This window comes from Lygodium microphyllum, chromosome 13, assembly GCF_053477565.2.
Source record: "Lygodium microphyllum isolate KBCC chromosome 13, Lygodium_microphyllum_v1.1.10, whole genome shotgun sequence".
Lineage (NCBI taxonomy): Eukaryota > Viridiplantae > Streptophyta > Polypodiopsida > Schizaeales > Lygodiaceae > Lygodium > Lygodium microphyllum.
The window spans coordinates 4,945,030-4,951,856 of NC_141147.1; positions in this window are offsets into that span (position 1 = coordinate 4,945,030).

Here is a 6,827-nt window from a genome sequence, read left to right on the forward strand (position 1 = left end):
GTGGACATGTAAGGAAAATGTGGCTTTATCAAGGAAGGACGAGAAGCATTTGAGAAATTGAATGTCCATGATGTTATATCGTGGACAATAATGCTAGATGCCTATGTTCATAATCGTGAAGGTGATATGGCTATGCGATGCTATGAGGAGATGCAACATCAAGGGGTGCATGCCGATTCTATTACATATGTTATCTGCTTGAAAGCTTGTGCAACCATAGGAACAGGACAAGGTATGCATTCTGAAATTGTCATGAGAGGTTTAGAAAATGATATTCATGTAGGAAGCACACTTGTGGATGTGTATGCGAAAAGCTTCTCACTTTTAGAAGCATAGCACACATTTGATAGGTTGCCAGTTCGAAATGCAGTCTCCTGGACTGCTCTATTAGCAGGCTATGTTGAACAAGGACTTGGTGAGAAAGTGCTGAATTGTATGATACTCATGCAGGTGGTAAGCCTGACTTGTATGATCCAGACAAGCCGTTGTAGACCAAGGAGCAATCTGATGCAGGTGCAGGACTAAGGAGACTGACATCTCTGAGGAAGGGACATGATGATCATTTCTGGGAGGGAAATGCTCCTGATCTTCACCCTGTACGGACTCCTGATTTTAGTAGTTCTGACAAGTATGGATGTTTGACATTGATGGGCGGAAGTTCTCAGAGTCAAGCGGCAGGGCATTCTGTGTGGGATCGTATTGGGCCTGTTGGTCACAATGAGGCCAAATCTGAGGTCAGTAATCGGCCTTCCAACAGCTATGATGGCCCACCGCGGCCTAAAATGATAAAGAAGGAAGCTGTGGAAGATACAGAGGCTCATGGTAAACTGTTCAATTGGGAAGGTGAGACTGATAAGCAAGAGCAAACTGTTAGTTCCGTGTCAAATTCGACTGCTGGAAAGGGCCATGGTGTAGACCAGCTTACAGACAATGCAGGGCACATGTATGATAGGAGTACCGTACATGTAGGTGGCTGGAAGGAGAGAGCACAGAGAACTCTTTATGTGAGGTGTATTCCCAGTGATAACAATAAGAAAGAACTGCTTCTAGCACATTTCCAGAAGTTTGGAGATGTTATGGATATCCGCATTCCTATGCACAGTGATAGAGCTTTTGTTCAGCTTTACCGACGAGAGGATGCAGAATCGGCTTTTTTGTCACCTGAAACCGTTATGGGAAATCGATTTATATGCATGTCATGGGCAAACAGGGACGCTAATTTGGTGTGGAATGAAAATGAAGGAAAAAGAGGCTTTTCTGGGAAAAGAGGGATCGCTGTCTTTGGGAGGGGAGGGACGACGAACTTCTATGGTAGAACAGAGAGAAAGGTTTCCCCCCCCCTATCTGCAATCGAATCCACAAGGTACCCTCTGACGAGGATGTGCCCAATCTTGAATATTCCTGGAGTGGCCGACAGGCTCAAGTTAGCTCTGGAAAGACAAGGATGCTACTGTGTTAGAGAGGTCGAAGGTGAAGAAGGACGAGGATGAAGAGGGGACGACTGATGAAGACAACACGCAGATGGTGACGAAATCAATGCTGCATTCAAAGAGGCCACTCTAATCACAAAGGAGGCCCAGGAACCAACATGTAGTCCAAGTTGTGAGCAAAAAGTCACCAATCCTTTGTCGAGTCATGCCTCAGGAGGAGAGACAAGGCAGCATGTGCAATTGGAACAACACTATCCGGCTCCATTAGCGACACATGATTCAGTCTTGGCTGATAAAAGGCTGTTCTGGGAAACACTCAGTAGGTTGCAGGAAGCTCTCAGCTTGAAATTTGAAGTTCCAAAGATTGGTGAAAATGATGTAGACCTTCACAGACTGTACAAAGAGGTCACTCATCGAGGAAGTTCTGAAGCAGAAGTATGTGAAGGAAGAGGAAGAGCGGTGATTTTCTGTGGATGGCAACAAGCAGCTTAACAAAAAGCCTTTGAGACACATAATTCCCTGATTTCCAACGAAGGGACTTCACTTTCTTCTTTACAATCCCTATCACAAAGTATCAGATTGATCAGGATTCACAGATCGAAGTGAAGGAGACAATATGATGCAGATCTGTGTTCATGGAATTCGCACAACTGGTCTAAAGCACTATGATTGGAATCGTAAACAGATAAATGCTCTTTCAATCTCTGAATTGAGAACTCTTATGCAGCTTCTGTGATCAAGGGAACTGGTAGTGCATATGGAGGATTTTCTGATCTAGACAACAGTGTATACAGCAATCGTGTACCTACAGAACAGATCGGCCATAGTGATATTTCTACTACAGGAGACTACAGAGAAGGTTAAGGACGTGTCATGTGTATTACATTTGAAGGACTGAATACAAATGTTCTTCTGGACATAAAGATTGAGTTCGAAAATCTCAAAACTACATGAGTCTTCTGAAGAGTTATTGGAATGCAAAAATGATCCTTTGTGGAAGTCCAACTATTTCCTGCATTCACATGTATGTTGGAATTTGAGATATCTAGCATTAATCAGCTTTATGAAGCTTACAAGTGCCAAGTGTAGATGCCATAATCTATTCATATTGTAATGCTGTCATGAAATCAGAAGAATTAATTGACTTTTTCCATGAAAGATGCTTTCTCTAATCATATGCTTGAGCATATATTCACAAAAAAAAAAAAAACCTGTCTGGAACTCGATGCTGTGTGGAAAATTGGACAATAGGATTATTTACATGTTGAATCTTCTATCTTGAAATTTGTCAAGGTCCTCCGTGGTTGCGACATTGCTTTCACAAACCCTTTGACATTGTTTTGACTTTTAGCAAGAAAAGATAGGGTTATTGCGAATCTAGTGGTACATAGAAGCAATGAATCGCATGTTTACATGTATTGTGACATTTTGCAACTATTTTTCTCATTTAGATCAAGTTTATCATCTCTAGGAAAGGGTCGTCCTTGTCGCAAGACAAGTAGATCGAATTATCTAAATCACCTAACCCACAAGGGATTCATATAGGCATGGTTCAGTCGATACGATAAATACCCCAAGTGCTTACTAGGGTCTAGCACGTTAAGGATTCGGCCTAGTTTTGCACTTGTTGCCAAGTCAAAACCCTCAAACCCAAAGGTCCTACCCACATTCACAGAATGTTTGGGTCAATTGGACGCTCATGCAAATAACAATCTAGGGTCTCTACCCTAAGGATGGACTGACTTAATGTTAAAACTCGGTTTGAGTTTGGAATTCCTAGGACCAAACATTGTCGGCCTAGTGCAATTAGGATTGGGTTGGGTAAGAAGACACTCTAAACCCTGCTTCTTGTCTAAACATAATTCCTTGACCAGGAAATGCCATTCAATGGGTGAAACGATCCCATGGAATAGATGCGACACTTGTACAACAAGTTGCAACATCGCATGGCCTTGTGGTTTGATCACAAGAGAGTTTTTGCCATTCCTTGGAATGAGGTTGGCAGGTTCTTGCGCAAGTTTAACTTGCAAGAGGATGAGTAGTCATCCTGTTGCATCACCTTTCTTGGGGAAAATTGCCAAGTTAGGGGAAGTTATGTATTTGCTTGGAAGCAAAGGATCAATAAGTTAGAGCAACATGGTCGCCATGACTTACTGTTAATTTATGAAACCTAAGGTGTTGGTTAAGTTGGGTTGACAGGGTATTGTTACAAGCCTCAATCCATATAATGCACGATGAAGCTGGTACACAAGATGCTCCTTTCTTGCAATCATAAAACCTTCAGGTTGCTCCATATAGATTTCTTCTTCAAGATCTCCATTGAGAAAATCCATTTTAACATCCATTTGGTGAATTTCTAGATCAAATAGTGTTGCAAAAGCCAAAATCATACGAACAGTTGTGGAGCACACAACGGGAGAAAATGTTTCTTGATAATCTATTCCTACAATCTGCGAGTAACCTTTTGCAACAAGTTGTGCTTTGAACTTATCAAACAAGCCATCAGCTTTGGTCTTGGTTTTATAAACCCATTTACATTTGATAGGAACACGATTTGGGGGGAGTTCAGTAAGAATCCATGTACCTTTGGAGATTAAAGAATCGTACCAGCTTGCATAGCTTCTTACCATTGATCCCTTTGAGACGAATTGATAGCTTCCATATATGATATTGGATCCTCTTGGATAGACATAGCATCATCAAAGACATCATATTCAATAGAATAGAATCCATGCTCTATCTCAATAGGAAGATCGACATAGATCTCCAAATTTTCATCAATCTTCTTTGGACGTGAAGGAGGTTTATGATCATCGAATTAGTAGACTCACAAAGCAAGTAAGGAAATGCACTAAACAAAGACTATGTATCATCTGAAACATCTGGCGACCATGTGCCACCCATAGTCTTCATCATCAAATATAGCATCACAACTAATGATAACCTTTTGAGTAGAAGGATCATAAAATTTGTAACCTTTGGAATGATCTGAATAACCAAGAAAAATAACCTTCAAACCTGGAGGATCCAACTTATGTCGAGTGTCCTTGGGCACATGAATATAAGCAATGCAGTCAAATGTGTGAAAGTGAGAGACTGAAGGTGTCTTCCCTGTCCAAATTGTTATAGGAATTTGACCAGCAAGTGCAATAGTTGGAAGATTATTTTGAATAAAAACGGCTGTTAGAAGTGCTTCAGTCCAAAACTTTCGAGACAAACTAGAGTGTATAAGCATGCAATGTATAGCATTAAGAATAGTGCGATTTTTGCACTCAGCAACACCATTTTGCTGAGGAGAATAAGGAACTGTAAACTCATGATGAATACCTTGATCCTTACAGAAGTCATCAAATAGATTGGATACATATTCACCGCCATTGTCACTACAAAGCGTCTTTATAGAGAATCCAGTTTGAAGCTCCACACTTATCTTGTATTGTTTAAATATAGATAAAGCCTCAGACTTATGTCGAAGAAGATAGACATGTGTGTACCGTGAGAAATCATCAATGAAAGTTATAAAATATCGATATTGAGACTTTGAGGCAGGAAAAGGACCGCAAATATCGATATGAACCAAATCCAAGAGAGCACAAGAATGTGATGAAATAGAAGTGTGGAAAGGCAAACGATGGTGTTTTCCAACTTCACAGTACTCACATATTCCCATACGTGGATGAGATTTAAGATCCATACCTTGCATAAGACCATGACGATGAAGATCAAGAATTTTGGCAAAATCGGAGTGTGCAAATCGTTGATGCCATAATTTGCAATCTGCATCTCCAGGGGCAGTAACAACATTTGCAACTGTATCGTTCAATGATAGCTCAAATAGATTACCATGTCGAGGAGCCACTGCTATAGTATGTCCGTCTTTCTCTATACGATATTGATTATGATCAAAGCCAACAAACAAACCAAGATCAACTAGATGAGCAACAGAAAGAAGATTTCTTTGCAAATCTGGAACATGAAGAACTCTTAATATTCTAGTGGATGAAACAATCCCCAGATATAAATCACCCACTCCTTTGACTTGACAAGTCGTATCATCCGCAAGGTAAACAAACTTCTTGACAGGAAGAGAATGATAACTGTGAAGCCATTGCTATTGGTATGTCATGTTTCCAGTGGCACCTGAATCAACGATGAATAGAGAACCATCATGAACATGAAGTACCTTTTCTGGAGAGATATCATGATGGACGAAATTGAGCTCCTGATGAGTATGATCATCATCAGTTGTAGTTTGTTGAACAATATAAGATCGAGAACATTCTTCATCATATTTGCATTTATAACAACGACAAGATGGATGATCTATATGTGCACAATAATCACAAGGAGGAAAACTTTTGGACGAGCGAGGTTGCTTTGTAGTAACTCCATGCTCCTCATCATATTGACATGCCCAGCAATCAGAAGCCACATGGCCTTTCTTATCACAATAAGAACAATGTTGGGTAGGATAAGAAAGACGAGAAGATTTACTACCTTGATTAGGGCATCCACCCTGTTGAAAACGTGAAGCAGGACGCTTGCGAGCAACAAAAGCAGCATCAAAATCCCTTTATTTGTGAGTGACCAAAATAGCATCAGATTTTTCCAAATGATGCTCATGACGTTGAGAATATTCAATAAGAGATATACATGCTTTGTCAAAGTGGATATCATCCTTGTTAGACAAAATAGTGATGATATTGTCAAATAAAGGATCTTTGATGGTATGAAGAAGTTGAGTAACAATTTGATTTTTAGCAACAGGAGCGTCGGCAGCACCAAGCTGATTGATAATTTCTTTAAAAACCTCGATGTGAGAGTGCATAGAAGTACTAACCTTATATTGAAGATTCTTCAAACAAGTTTGGAGATATAAAATTTCGGTGACCGATTTCTTCTCAAACATTGAGATAAGATACTCCCAAACAGCATGAGAGGTTTCCAGATGAAAGACATCAAACATAAGTGAGTCAGGAAGTGTAGACAATATATAACAACGAGCCGCTTTGTCATGACGAATCCAATCAGTATAATCAATTTTCCATTGTTCAAATAATGGGCCATCAGTAATCACAGAATTGTTATTCATCACATCAATAGGTTGAACTGGGCAAGACACGTCGCCCAAAACAATATATCAAATAATTCGTCACCTTCAAGAATTAGCATCATCTTTGCTTTCCACCCAGGAAAGCCTTGTCCTTGGAAGAAGGGAACCGAACGTTGACCAGATGGATATCCGTTATCAATTATGAAATTGGCCATGCTTGTATGTCGAGAGAAAACAAATAAGATGAGATCACAGAATCTCCAAACCATGATCAAGACGAGCGTAGTTGAGACGCATGACAATCAAAATAGGGAGATGCATTTAAGAATGACAAAAAGTATTGA